This window comes from Nerophis ophidion, linkage group LG08 (assembly GCF_033978795.1).
Source record: "Nerophis ophidion isolate RoL-2023_Sa linkage group LG08, RoL_Noph_v1.0, whole genome shotgun sequence".
Taxonomy (NCBI): domain Eukaryota; kingdom Metazoa; phylum Chordata; class Actinopteri; order Syngnathiformes; family Syngnathidae; genus Nerophis; species Nerophis ophidion.
The window spans coordinates 6,346,073-6,361,994 of record NC_084618.1 but is presented as its reverse complement, the minus strand read 5'-3'; the positions used below and the strand labels follow the sequence as shown (position 1 = coordinate 6,361,994).

General features: G+C 41.7%; 1 protein-coding gene across 2 annotated transcripts in view; it reads left to right on the top strand.

The window, feature by feature from the left end:
* dock1 (dedicator of cytokinesis 1) overlaps positions 1-15,922 on the top strand; it is a 537,727-nt gene that overhangs the window by 14,965 nt on the left and 506,840 nt on the right. The window lies entirely within an intron of this gene.

Genomic DNA, 15,922 nt, shown 5'->3' with positions numbered 1-15,922 from the left:
GTATACTGTCATAGTGAGTAAAACCTAATTGTATTTTCAAACCTTACTAAAACAACTGATTCGAGTAAAACTAAAAAAACAACAATATTACAAGCATTATTAGCCATAATATCTGAATTTAGTAAAACTCACATAGATTCAATATAACAGGCATTTTTAGACATAATGCATGTTTGGTTTTGGAGTTAAGTTAATATAACATTTATATTTCGTATGACATTTATACTGGGAAATGGCTTCTGAAGAGCCATATTATTTTAATTTGTAAGGGTTTTAGATTGTGTTTTAATGATGAAGGCAAAACGATTGTTGTTTCAGTGACATCACACGTGGTCACTTAGTGTTGTCGACACTTCTGTTCTGTGTCATTCTCCTCTAAGTACTCTGTTCTAAGAATGCACAGCTTGTAGTTTCAATGGGCACAATTGAATAGCTTGGTTGCTCAGACAGCAATGTGTTTATACAAGTTAGGACTGGGGTATGTCGTTTGGCAATGGAGAAAGACGTTCATGTCTGTAGTATTAATGTTAGCATTTAAGCAACCTGGACAGCCATTAGCGTGTTTCACTGGTCAATGAGTATCACTGCTTTGTGAGTTGATCAATGTGCGGTTATCACAATTGAACAATAATTTGAATTTAAATGGTTATACTAACAGTCAGGAGTTTAACCGCTGCTTATCATTAATGCTGTTTATCAACAGATCCTTAAATGCAGGTACGATCTCAAAGTCTGCCTAGCAACAAGTGAAAAACATGCACAGAAGTAACTACAATGTACAAAACCCGTTTCCATATGATTTGGGAAATTGTGTTAGATGTAAATATAAACGGAATACAATGATTTGCAAATCCTTTTCAACCCATATTCAGTTGAATATCCTACGAAGATAAGATATTTGATGTTAAAACTGCTAAACTTTTTTTTTTGCAAATATTCATTTACTTTTGAATTTGATGCCAGCAACAGGTGACAAAGAAGTTGTGAAAGGTGGCAATAAATACTGATAAAGTTGAGGAATGCTCATCAAACACTTATTTGGAACATCCCACAGGTGTGCAGGCTAATTGGGAACAGGTGGGTGCCATGATTGGGTATAAAAGCAGCTTTCATGAAATGCTAAGTAATTCACAAACAAGGATGGGGCGAGGGTCACCAATTTGTAAGCAAAATGTCTAATAGTTTTAGAACAACATTTCTCAACGAGCTATTTTAAGGAATTTAGGGATTTCACCATCTACGGTCCGTAAAATCATCAAAAGGTTCAGAGAATCTGGAGAAATCACTGCACGTAAGCGATGATATTACGGACTTTTGATCCCTCAGGCGGTACTATATGAAAAACCGACATCAGTGTGTTCTTTGATGTTTGATGTTTCCCTCTTACACACATGGAAGAGGGATGTGTACTATGGCTATGAGTTGTTGTTTTTTCCCTTGGCCTCAGTCTGCACCTCCTCTCCAGGGCCCAGGCTAAGAACGATTTTTTTCATTTTGTTTTAATCTTCTATTCCCCCTCCTTGTTTACCTGTATCTCATCTTTTTTGTAAGGGGCGCTGGAAGCCGGCAGACCCGTCAGCGATCCTGTTCTGTCTCCCTGTAATGTTTGTCTAAACTTGAATGGGATTGTGCTGAAAATTGTAATTTTCCTGAAGGAACTCTCCTGATGGAATAAATAAAGTACTATCTAATCTAATCTAATCCATCTAAAGGATATACCCACATGGGCTCAGGAACACTTCATAAAACCACTGTCAGTAACTACAGTTGGTCGCTACATCTGTAAGTGCAAGTTAAAACTCTACTATGCAAAGTGAAAGCCATTTATCAACCACACCCAGGAACGCCGCCGGCTTCGCCGGGCCCGAGCTCATCTAAGTTGGACTGACTCAAAGTGGAAAGGTCTGACGAGTCCATATATTATATTTGGAAACTGTGGACGTGGTGTCCTCCGGAACAAAGAGGAAAATAACCATCCGGATTGTTATAGGCGCAAAGTTCAAAAGCCAGCATCTGTGATGGTATGGAGGTGTATTAGTGCCCAAGGCATGGGTAACTTACACTTCTGTGAAGGCACCATTAATGCTGAATGGTCCATACAGGTTTTGGAGCAACATATGTTGTCATCCAAGCAATGTTATCATGGACGCCCCTGCTTATTTCAGCAAAACAATGCCAAGCCACGTGTTACAACAGCGGGGCTTCGTAGTAAAAGAGTGCGGGTACTTTCCTGGCCCCCCTGCAGTCCAGACATGTCTACCATCGAAAATGTGTGGCGCATTATAAGTTGAACAACTTAAGCTGTACATCAAGCAAGATGAATTCCACTTTCAAAGCTTCAATTATTAGTTTCCTCAGTTCCCAAACGTTTATTGAGTGTTGTTAAAAGAAAATGTGATGTAACACAGTGGTGAACATGCCCTTTCCCAACTACTTTGGCACGTGTTGTTCCAAGTTAATTAATTTGAGTTTGAACATCAAATATCTTGTCTTTGTAGTGCATTCAATTGAATATGGGTTGAAAAGGATTTGCAAATCATTGTATTCCGTTTATATTTACATCTAACACAATTTCCCAACTCACATGGAAACGGGGTTTGTATAACTATTTTCGTAGCGATGTTTTATTAACCCAACACGTGACTCTCCAGTGTTTTTCGACAGGAAAGTACGCTTTTCTGTTTTTTTTGTGGCGTTCCTCTCAATCGTAACTCTTTTTTTTGAACAGACATACCTTCCATTAGGGATGTTTTCTTTTCAACTTTACTATCTAACTTGTCGTCCAAAGGGTGCTTGTGGTCGTCTGCAGGCCCGACAGACCGGCAGCCCGAGTCGATGCTCATTTGGTAGAGATCAGCAGCCGGTGACGCATCCAACAGCAACGTTTCGTCTTTCCGCTAAAGACCATAAGTCATGAGTGAACGCCCCCTTCACCCAAGAAAAACATCTCGGGTGTGCAGTCAGTGACCAGAATGTGGTAGCATTTAAAACTCTGTGTTCGTACACAAACCCAAGCCATGTGTCTTTAATCAGTGGTCTCCAACAGCCTGTCTGGTTTCTGCCAATCTTTGACAGAGGTGCTTTTCAGACCTCATAGTAATCTAATACTATTGTCGTGTAGCGATGTATTAAACAAAGACATACCAAATATCAAAGGAGGACACTGTAACTGTACAAAAAACACACAAAGTGAACAGTGAGCCGCCATGAGTGCAAGCCTTGTTTGTTTGACGACAGCGTGGTGTGATGTGCATGAGGAACAGGCACAGTTTTGTTTTTGTATGTGGAGTTTTTATTTTGGTAACCACAAATCCATTCCTGTTGCACAGTTCCTTTTAACTTTAATCCAACATAACGGAACACTAAACTTCGCACAATATACAAAGCATTTGGCACATTAGCATGGCTGGAAGCGACATAACCGTATTTTAATTAGCTGTTATCATAATTTTGATTTCTTGTTTCCCCATTGTCCTAATTGGCTGGGAACGTTTTTTTCAGCTCAGAAAGCTTGTTCACATAATTTGTCTCTTGAACTGTGACCTTGAGGTGATGTTAGAGTAAAATCAATTGTCTACTATTATAAAATAAAATAAATTCCATTATAATTTAAATGTATTACATTTATGTAGGCCTGGCAATATGGCTTGAAAATAAAATCTACGATTATTTTCCCTAAGAATTCAGCTTGCCACTTTTTCTGATTGATTGATTGATTGATACTTTTATTAGTAGATTGCACAGTTCAGTACATATTCCGTACAATTGACCACTAAATGGTAACACCCGAATAAGTTTTTCAACTTGTTTAAGTCGGGGTCCACGTTAATCAATTCATGGTACAAATATATACTATCAACATAATACAGTCATCACACAAGTTAATCATCATAGTATATACATTGAATTATTCACATTATTTACAATCCGGGGGGTGGGATGAGGAGCTTTGGTTGATATCAGAACTTCAGTCATCAACAATTGCATCAACAGAGAAATGTGGACATTGAAACAGTGTAGGTCTTATTTAGTAGGATATGTACAGCCAGCAGAGAACATAGTGAGTTCACATAGCATAAGAACAAGTATATACATTAGAAGTACATTTGAGTTGTTTATAATCCGGGGAGATGGGATGTGAATGGAGGAGGGTATTAGTAAAGTGTTGAAGTTGTCTGGAGGTGTTGTTTTAGAGCGGTTTTGAAGGAATATAGAGATGCACTTACTTTTATACCTGTTGGGAGTGCATTCCACATTGATGTGGCATAGAAAGAGAATGAGTTAAGACCTTTGTTAGATCGAAATCTGGGTTTAACATGGTTTGTGGAGCTCCCCCTGGTGTTGTGGTTATGGCGGTCATTTACGTTAAGGAAGTAGTTTGACATGTACTTCGGTATCAAGGAGGTGTAGCGGATTTTATAGACCAGGCTCAGTGCAAGTTGTTTTACTCTGTCCTCCACCCTGAGCCAGCCCACTTTGGAGAAGTGGGTTGGATTGAGGTGTGATCTGGGGTGGAGGTCTAAAAGTAACCGGATTAGCTTATTCTGGGATGTTTGGAGTCTAGATTTGAGGGTTTTGGAGGTGCTGGGGTACCAGGAGGTGCAAGCGTAATCGAAGAAGGATTGAATGAGAGTTCCCGCTAGAATCCTCAAGGGGCTTTTGTTGACCAGAGAGGAGATTCTGTAGAGGAATCTCGTTCTTTGGTTGACCTTTTTGATCACCTTGGTTGCCATTTTATCACAGGAAAGATTAGCCTCTAGAATGGAACCTAGGTAGGTGATCTCATCCTTCCTGGTGATAACAATGTCACCCACTTTTATAGTGAAGTCACTGACCTTCTTAAGTTTGATATGGGACCCAAATAGGATGGATTCCGTTTTACCTAAGTGTATGGATAGTGTATGGATTTTGTCCTTTACTTTTTGAAAAAACACAACCCCCAAAAAACAATGAATACAAATGACAGAGATAACTTAAAACAAGGTTTTATTTTATTTGATCAAATATTAGTACTTTGAAATGACACTGAATACACTCTATCTTACTCTAGAAGCCTCATTTGGGAAGCAATACTTGAATACAATACTTCTGTTAACAAAAATGTAACATTTCATGCAAAAAAATTATTGTCTCCGACATTGAGATTAATAGTGAAAACTTAAAACTTTTGTCTTGAATAAACTATTTTGTAAAAAAATGTAGTATTATGCATTGTCCATCCATTCATCCATCCATCCATCCATCCGTCTTCTTCCGCTTATCCGAGGTCGGGTCGCGGGGGCAGCAGCCGAAGCAGGGAAGCCCAGACTTCCCTCTTCTCAGCTACTTCGTTGTGTGCAAATAAATAATCAGGTAAAACAATAAGAAGACAGACTATAATTTCAATAAGTCAAGTGGATAAACGCAGGCTTTTTCTTTCCTTCACAAATCTTGGCGTCGGAAAATTAATTTAAGAAAAAAAAAATACTTCCTTGTTACTTTACCAAAAGAATTATTGAATTACCATATTTTCTGGAGGGTGCACCGGATTATAAGGTGCACTGCCGATGAGCTGGTCTAGTCAGGTCTATTTTCATACAACAGGCGCAACGCATTATAGAGCGCATTAAAGGAATCATATTATCATTTAATGTTTCTAAATGTCAAAGATGTCCTTGTAGTCTACATAACATGTAATGGTGGTCCTTTGGTCAAAATGTTGCATAGATGATGTTTTACAGATCATCTTCAAGCCACTTTCTGATAGTCGCTTCAGGATGGGCGGTCTTATTTACGTGGCTCACCTTTGGCAGAGTCTTCTCCCCGTCATCTTTGTTGTAGCCGTGTAGCGTGCAAGGACAGGAGTGGAAGAAGTGTCAAAAGATGGAGCTAACTGTTTTAATGACATTCAGACTTTACTTCAATCAATAACGGAGCAGCATCTCCTTTTCGGAAACAACAACAAGCAGGAAATGTGTCCCGTGAAAAAACGTCCGACCGTCCAAGTGCCTTGAGTGAATAATATAAACTCACTACACCGGTATATTTTAGCGCTTTCATGGCAAGTTTACTGACAGATATAAGCAAGATCTTTACACTAATTTATATTAGAAATGGCAACAGTGGAGGATGAATGTCCCATAACAAGAAGATAGAGAAAAAGTAGAAGCTTATCGACTACAATGTCTTCACGGACTACAAAAGCACAGGCGCTCAAATTTTCAGGACTAATGCAGATCCCAAATACAGATCAGCAGGTACGCAGTGGGAAAGTGGCCGTGCGCAACCCGAGGGTCACTGGTTCAAATCCCACCTAGAACCAACCTCGTCACGTCCGTTGTGTCCTGAGCAAGACACTTCACCCTTGCTCCTGATGGGTGCTGGTTGGCGCCTTGCATGGCAGCTCCCTCCATCAGTGTGTGAATGTGTGTGTGAATGGGTGAATGTGGAAGTAGTGTCAAAGCGCTTTGAGTACCTTGAAGGTAGAAAAGCGCTATACAAGTACAACCCATTTATCATTTATTCATGTGGGGCGGCATAGCTCGGTTGGTAGAGTGGCCGTGCCAGCAACTTGAGGGTTGCAGGTTCGATTCCCGCTTGTGCCATCCTAGTTACTGCCGTTGTATCCTTGGGCAAGACACTTTACCCACCTGCTCCCAGTGCCACCCACACTGGTTTAAATGTAACTTAGATATTGGGTTTCACTATGTAAAGCGCTTTGAGTCACTTGAGAAAAAGCGCTATATAAATATAATTCACTAATTCACATTTAAAAGTTGCTTTTGCATAATATTGCAAAACAAAACGCCAGATAATTCTTTTACCTTATACACACACTCCATAATAATACCCGTATGTTGAAGCACAGTATAATCCATCAAGCGGTGCGGCTTCATAGCTTACCAAAATCGTACTAAAACATTTTGATAGATTTTTGGGCGCCGTGGGTAATGTTCTATATTTTCAATGGAATATATACAATTCTGGTGTTGTTTACTTGAGTCATATTGCAGTCTACAGGTATCTCTTATGTGTGACTGCCATCTACTGGTCACACTCACACAAAGAAAATGATTCGTTACATTAGGCGCTCTGTCGAGTTTTGAGAAAATGAAAGAATTTGAAGTGCGCCTTATAGTCCGAAAAATACGGTGCTATAGGAGCTACTCTCTGCGATGAGGTGGCGACTTGTCCAGGGTGTACACCGCCTTCCGCCCGATTGTAGCTGAGTTAGGCACCAGCGACCCCAAAGGGAATAAGCGGTAGAAAATGGATGGATGGATGGAGTTACTCTTTCACAAATGTAATTAATTACTAGGGAAAGTAATTAATGCATGACTTATAAAAAGAAACTTCTGATATTTGGCTCATGCAGTTGACAGACGTTTCATATTGGCGCAGTGTGTGTGTGTGTGTGTGTGTGTGTGTGTGTGTGTCTTTTATAAGGCAGTGTCTGTTGCCTGTAACGTCAACGCCCAGACCAGCAACATTAGCAGTTTTTTCACCTTTTCCAGTAGCTCTGTTGAATGTTTTCCCTGGATTGTGTTACTTCTGTTTAATAAAGAGGTTGAATGAGCTTCCATGGCTGTCATATATCTCCTGGTCCACGAAGGCTATTGTTTGGATTGCATGCTGAAGGTGATTTGTTCCCTCGTAGATAATAGTTGTGTTTATGTATGCGTGTGTTTGTTGTCTGCTCTCTTTTCTATTTGATATGAAGTTCATTTTGTGTTTAGTTAGGGTCCGCCCTGCCTATGGGCAAGGACCCTATTGAATGCGTTTTATTCTTTCCTTATTATTCCGCACCTATGCGCTGTAATTTGACCAACATTTGTAGAGTATAATAAATCTCTTATTCTTTTCAACAACATTGTTATTCTAAAAGTTAACCAATAATAAATAAAATACTTCTTACCATTAATGCGACATCGTGAACAGGTGCGGTAAAAAAAACGGACGGTTGGATTAAAATGCATGAGAAGTTTTATGATTTGAACGTTATTTTTGAAACTGTGATTACCAGCGGAATTATTCATTACTTATTTTAAGCAATGTCAGCTAAGATTTATCTGAGAGCCAGGTGCAGTCATCTGGGTCTAGAGCCATAGGTTCCCTACCCCTGGTTTAAGCATTAGACACCTTTTTACCTGCACCCTGCCTCCCGCTGTTTCCCACATCTACAAAGCAATTAGCTACCGACTGCCACCTACTGATATGGAAGAGTATTACACGGTTACTCGGCATGCTCGGTTAGGAGAGTGGCCGTGCTAGCAACCTGAGGGTTCCAGGTTTGATCCCCGCTTCCGCCATTCTAGTCACTGCCGTTGTGTCCTTGGGCAAGACACTTTCCACACCTTCCCCCAGTGCCACCCACACTGGTTTAAATGGAACTTACATATTGGGTGTCACTTTGTAAAGCGCTTTGAGTCACTAGAGAAAAGCGCTATATAAATATAATTATCTGAGAGCCATATGTAGTCATCAAAAGAGCCACATCTGGCTCTAGAGCCATAGGTTCCCTACCCCTGTTGTAGATGAAGCAAATCATATGGAGACAAAGCAAAGGCAGCAAAGAGGTGACCTCCCCCACTCAACCCTCGCCAGTATTGATCCGAACAGGCCTCGCGTCATCTCTGCAAAAGGGGCCCCGCCGTTCTTCCTGCGCCAGCTCGACAGATGGCCAGTGGCGTGCATCACGTCAGTGTCAAACGCACTTCACTGACATTGACGACATATGTTACATAATTTAAATAGGCGCTGCAAGAGAGCGATACAGCCGAGCCTCCAGACCAGACCTTGGCAAAGTCAAGTCTCTTGCGGCCCGTTGAGCTTTTCAATCTGGCCCTTCCCGGACATTCCCAAATCATTTTTTTTTCAATCAATCAATCAATCAATCAATGTTTACTTATATAGCCCTAAATCACTAGTGTCTCAAAGGGCTGAACCACAACACAAAACACTACGACATCCTCGGTAGGCCCACATAAGGGCAAGGAAAACTCACACCCAGTGGGACGTCGGTGACAATGATGACTATGAGAACCTTGGAGAGGAGGAAAGCAATGGATGTCGAGCGGGTCTAACATGATACTGTGAAAGTTCAATCCATAATGGATCCAACACAGTCGCAAGAGTCCAGTCCAAAGCGGATCCAACACAGCAGCGAGAGTCCCGTTCACAGCGGAGCCAGCAGGAAACCATCCCAAGCGGAGGCGGCTCAGCAGCGCAGAGATGTCCCCAGCCGATACACAGGCAATCAGTACATGGCCACCGGATCGGACCGGACCCCCTCCACAAGGGAGAGTGGGACATAGGAGAAAAAGAAAAGAAACGGCAGATCAACTGGTCTAAAAAGGAGGTCTATTTAAAGGCTAGAGTATACAGATGAGTTTTAAGGTGAGACTTAAATGCTTCTACTGAGGTAGCATCTCGAACTGTTACCGGGAGGGCATTCCAGAGTACTGAAGCCCGAACGGAAAACGCTCTATAGCCCGCAGACTTTTTTTGGGCTCTAGGAATCACTAATAAGCCGGAGTCTTTTGAACGCAGATTTCTTGCCAATCAATGTTTACTTATATAGCCCTAAATCACTAGTGTCTCAAAGGGCTGAACCACAACACAAACCACTACGACATCCTCGGTAGGCCCACATAAGGGCAAGGAAAACTCACACCCAGTGGGACGTCGGTGACAATGATGACTATGAGAACCTTGGAGAGGAGGAAAGCAATGGATGTCGAGCGGGTCTAACATGATACTGTGAAAGTTCAATCCATAATGGATCCAACACAGTCGCAAGAGTCCAGTCCAAAGCGGATCCAACACAGCAGCGAGAGTCCCGTTCACAGCGGAGCCAGCAGGAAACCATCCCAAGCGGAGGCGGCTCAGCAGCGCAGAGATGTCCCCAGCCGATACACAGGCGAGCAGTACATGGCCACCGGTTCGTACCGGACCCCCTCCACAAGGGAGGGTGGGACATAGGAGAAAAAGAAAAGAAACGGCAGATCAACTGGTCTAAAAAGGGAGTCTATTTAAAGGCTAGAGTATACAAATGAGTTTTAAGGTGAGACTTAAATGCTTCTACTGAGGTGGCATCTAGAACTGTTACCGGGAGGGCATTCCAGAGTACTGAAGCCTGAACGGAAAACGCTCTATAGCCCGCAGACTTTTTTTGGGCTCTAGGAATCACTAATAAGCCGGAGTCTTTTGAACGCAGATTTCTTGCCAATCAATGTTTACTTATATAGCCCTAAATCACTAGTGTCTCAAAGGGCTGAACCACAACACAAACCACTACGACATCCTCGGTAGGCCCACATAAGGGCAAGGAAAACTCACACCCAGTGGGACGTCGGTGACAATGATGACTATGAGAACCTTGGAGAGGAGGAAAGCAATGGATGTCGAGCGGGTCTAACATGATACTGTGAAAGTTCAATCCATAATGGATCCAACACAGTCGCAAGAGTCCAGTCCAAAGCGGATCCAACACAGCAGCGAGAGTCCCGTTCACAGCGGAGCCAGCAGGAAACCATCCCAAGCGGAGGCGGCTCAGCAGCGCAGAGATGTCCCCAGCCGATACACAGGCGAGCAGTACATGGCCACCGGTTCGTACCGGACCCCCTCCACAAGGGAGGGTGGGACATAGGAGAAAAAGAAAAGAAACGGCAGATCAACTGGTCTAAAAAGGGAGTCTATTTAAAGGCTAGAGTATACAAATGAGTTTTAAGGTGAGACTTAAATGCTTCTACTGAGGTGGCATCTAGAACTGTTACCGGGAGGGCATTCCAGAGTACTGGAGCCCGAAATGAAAACGCTCTATAGCCCGCAGACTTTTTTTGGGCTTTGGGAATCACTAATAAGCCGAAGTCCTTTGAACGCAGGTTTCTTGCCGGGACATATGGTACAATACAATCGGCAAGATAGGATGGAGCTAGACCGTGTAGTATTTTATACGTAAGTAGTAAAACCTTAAAGTCACATCTTAAGTGCACAGGAAGCCAGTGCAGGTGAGCCAGTACAGGCGTAATGTGATCAAACTTTCTTGTTCTTGTCAAAAGTCTAGCAGCCGCATTTTGGACCAACTGTAATCTTTTAATGCTAGACATGGGGAGACCCGAAAATAATACGTTACAGTAGTCGAGGCGAGACGTAACAAACGCATGGATAATGATCTCGGCGTCTTTAGTGGACAGAATGGAGCGAATTTTAGCGATATTACGGAGATGAAAGAAGGCCGTTTTAGTAACGCTTTTAATGTGTGACTCAAAGGAGAGAGTTGGGTCGAAGATAACACCCAGATTCTTTACCCAGTCGCCTTGTTTAATTGTTTGGTTGTCAAATGTTCGAGTTGTATAACACTAAATACAACTAAATGTGTGCATTTTTAAGTAAGACCAACATTTTTAGAGTATAATAAGTCTCTTATTCTTTTTAATAACATTGTTATTCTGAAGGGGCAGCACGGTGTGAGAGGGGTTAGTGCATCTGCCTCACAATACGAAGGTCCTGAGTAGTCCTGGGTTCAATCCAGGGCTCGGGATCTTTCTGTGTAGAGTTTGGATGTTCTCCCCATGACTGCGTGGGTTCCCTCCGGGTACTCCGGCTTCCTCCCAGTTCCAAAGACATGCACCTGGGGATAGGTTGATTGGCAACACTAAATGGTCCCTAGTGTGTGAATGTTGTCTGTCTATCTGTGTTGGCCCTGTGATGAGGTGGCGACTTAGGCACCAGCGACCCCAAAGGGAAAAAGCGCTCTGACACTATTTCCACATTCACCCATTCACACACGCATACACACACTGATGGCGGGAGCTGCCATGCAAGGTGCTAACCACGACCCATCAGGAGCAAGGGTGAGGTGTCTTGCTCAAGGACCCAACGGATGGGACTAGGTTGGTAGAAGCTGGGGACAAAACTGTCTATGTCTACACACATTGATTGCCTCCCGCCCGATTGTAGCTGAGATAGGCACCAGCACCCCTCGCTACCCCAAAGGGAATAAGCGGTAGGAAATGGATGTTATTCTGAAGCTAACCAATAATAAATAAAATACTTATTACCATTAATGAACAGGTGCGGAAGAAAACGGATTCATGGATTAAGCTGCATGAGAATGTTTTATATTCTGAACGTTATTTTTAACGCTGATTACCAACGGAATTATTCATTACTTATCGTGTTAAGCAACGTCAGCTAAGATTTATCTGAGAGCCGGATGCAGTCATCAAAAGAGCCACATCTGGCTCTAGAGCCATAGGTTCCCTACCCAGAGTTGGGTTGATTAGCCAGAAATTGTACTCAAGTAAGGGCACTGTTACTTTAGAGATTTATTACTCAAGTAAAAGTAAGGAGTAGTCACCCAAATATTTACTTGAGTAAAAGTAAAAAGTATGTTGTGAAAAAACTACTCAAGTACTGAGTAACTGATGAGTAACCTGTTTGTTTAATGATTACGGCAACAAGTAATGCACAAAAACATAAATATAGCAACGAGCAAATTCAGAGCCAGGAATATCTTTTAAGCAACTAAAACAGTAATATATATCAAATAATACTACATTAAAATAAAAAAATTAAGGCCACAATAACTTAACAGCACCATAGGCTCAGTAGGCATTAATTGATTGATTGATTGATTGAAACTTGTATTAGTAGATTGCACAGTACAGTACAAATTCCGTACAATTGAACACTAAATAGTAACACCCCAATAAGATTTTTAAAGTTAATCAATTACTTAATAAATGACCAAGTCGAGGTGATCTACCTCATATATACATATACATACACACACACATATATATATATCATATATATATATATATATATATATACACACACATATACATATATACATACATACATTTATATATACAGTATATAATTTATTGTATTTTGCCGTTTTTGTTGACATGTTAAAGGTGTTTTAATGAATATACATGCATGTTTAACATATAGATTCCTATCTTTCATGAAGACAAGAATATAAGTTGGTGTATTACCTGATTCTGATGACTTGCATTGATTGGAATCAGACAGCATAGTGCTGATTATGTCCATGTTTTCAAATGGAGGAGAAAAAAAGTTCTTCCTTTCTGTCTAATACCACATGAAAGTCGTTGGTTTTTGGCATCTTATTTGTCCAGCTTCCATATTGGTTTTTATACACTTTACAAGAAATGCATTGGCGGCAAACTCCGTCGCTAGTTTGTTTGCGCTGGCTTTCGGAGACTCTTATTTTTTTAGCGCAGGCGCGATGGAGCGGCACTTTTATTGTGAAGACAGGAACTGGGCGATCAGTCTTTAAGCTTTTGAAAGGAATTAAGGTTGAAATAAAAAGTGTCTTTTTTCCTTTACACTTTTGATTGATTGATTGAAACTTTTATTAGTAGATTGCACAGTCCAGTACATATTCCGTACAATTGACCATTAAATGGTAACACCCCAATAAGTTTTTCAACTTTTTTAAATCGGGTCATGTGACCATCTGGCTCTGTTTGATTGGTCCAACGTCACCAGGGACTGCACGTGATTGGTGAAACGCAGGCATGCTTAGATCCTACTTTGAAAAAACCAAAACAAACATTGAAAGATGGATAAAAAAAAAAAAAGTAGCGAGTAGCGGGCTGAATGTTGATAAATGGAACTGAGTAAAAGTAGCGTTTCTTCTCTATAAATATACTCAAGTAAAAGTATGTTGCATCAAAACTACTCTTTGAAGTACAATTTATCCCAAAAGTTACTCAAGTAGATGTAATGGAGTAAATGTAGCGCGTTACTACCCACCTCTGTCCCTACCCCTGGCTTTGGGCATGCTATGTCTTTCGTGTGTACGAGGAAAGATGCAGCCCGCTAGTGGAAGTGGATTCTTCCCAACATCCGGTTACAGTAAGCAAAGTCTTATTTTCGACAGCCGAATTTCAATACTGCGCAAATAATAAAAGTTTGCCTTAAAAAAGCCCGCCGAGCTCATTAAAAAAAAGTTAACCCCAAGTATATTTTCAAATATTCCTAAATTCCCACCAAATTCCTTTGACTTTAATCTAGCAGTATGCGACACACTGCCACCGGGGGCGCTGACACCAGTCGACCCGTCTTTTTTTTCGTCGGCTAAGCGCTAATCTCTTCACAAGACAAGTCTATCAGCTCGACTTAAAGAGCTCATAATTGAACTCCCATAAGCCGTTTCTTCTCCGCAACGTATTTATTCTGCATGACCACAAAGCAAAGTGAATCAACTGGTTCAGCGTCTCTCAGGCAATTGGGGTCGTAAATAATGTCAACAATCCTATCAACTTAAGTCCTTGTTATTGTCGGATTTGTCCCCCCGGGTTTTATTTATTTATTTTTTTTGGTATTATATAGTTAATGGAGGTGTCCAGCTTTTTGAGTCTTGTATTAACGTGCGCACTGTGTAGGCACTTTTGATTGAAGTCAAACAGCAGCTACCATGGCTGGAGTCCATCTCCTAGCTTTCTAAGCTTAGGCGTCTTCTGCGCACTTTGCTCTGCGAGGATTTAAGACGCATTTGTAGAAAGGTCAAGTGGCTTGGCTGCATGACACAAAGTGTCATGAACGGTTGAGATGCAGCTGTGTGGATCATAAGATCAACTTCTCGATGTCCTGGCTTTGACTTACACTTCACGTTTCATGACCTTACAGATGCCTACGGACCAGGGTTGCACGGTATACCGGTACTCGTAAAGTATTGCAGTACTAGGGTTGGGCGATATATCAATATGCAAGATACATCGCGGGTTTGTCTCTGTGCGATATAGAAAATGATTATATCGTGATATTCGAGTATACGTTCTCACGCAGTTGCTTTTAGCTGCGGGCATTGCACTACAGGCTCTTTCCTCTCACAGAAAGTAAGCGCACCTTCTTACATACGTCACATACTATCACGTCATACGTATACGCCCTCGCAGAGCAGAGAGGTAGCGGCATTAGTAACGTTAGCTGTGATGCTAGCAGAGCCGTGCGAGTGGTAATACAAGAGAAAGAAGGTGCGAGTGAAGGAATGAATTGATTCCCAAGAAAAACAGCAGGTATCGCGGTACTATACTAATACTGGTATACCGTACAACCCTGGTTATGTTGCATAGAGCTGTGACAATGTGGCGCACTATTGGATAAATAATTACGGTCACAAAGTAATATATGTTTATGTTTATATTGACTGCACCAGTGGTTCTGAACTGCGAAGTCATTTACCAGGTTCTGAGTGTGTGGCAGCAAGGTTATCGAATGCAGCTGAACCGTTTGGGGTCCAAAATATTACTGTTGACTCTCGTAAACTCTTGGTTTAATGCGTAAATATTCTGTGTAGCTCTCTCCGTTGCAACCTGCGACTGACGCTTGTCTGCCACTCTTAAGATCAGCGGCGGCTTCCATCTGAGAACATCCTGTGTACATTTTTGCAATGGCGAAGTACTCTTGTTAGGTGTTAGGTGTCGTCAAGTATCAAAATGTGAAAAGCACGATCAAGGGTTTTCCCCTCGATTGGTGGCGGGGCTCGGGATAGTGGTCAAAGTGACATCATATATGTTATGTCATGATTATTTTGATTTGCAATGACGCATATACTTTCTTTAAAAGGCTAAACAAATGTTTAATGAATATATAAAAATCAATCAATCAATCAATCAATGTTTATTTATATAGCCCCAAATCACAAATGTCTCAAAGGACTGCACAAATCATTACGACTGCAACATCCTCGGAAGAACCCACAAAAGGGCAAGGAAAACTCACACCCAGTGGGCAGGGAGAATTCACATCCAGTGGGACGCCAGTGACAATGCTGACTGTGAGAAACCTTGGAGAGGACCTCAGATGTGGGTAACCCCCCCCCCCCCTCCCCCTCTAGGGGACCGAAAGCAATGGATGTCGAGCGGGTCTAACATGATACTGTGAAAGTTCAATCCATAGTGGCTCC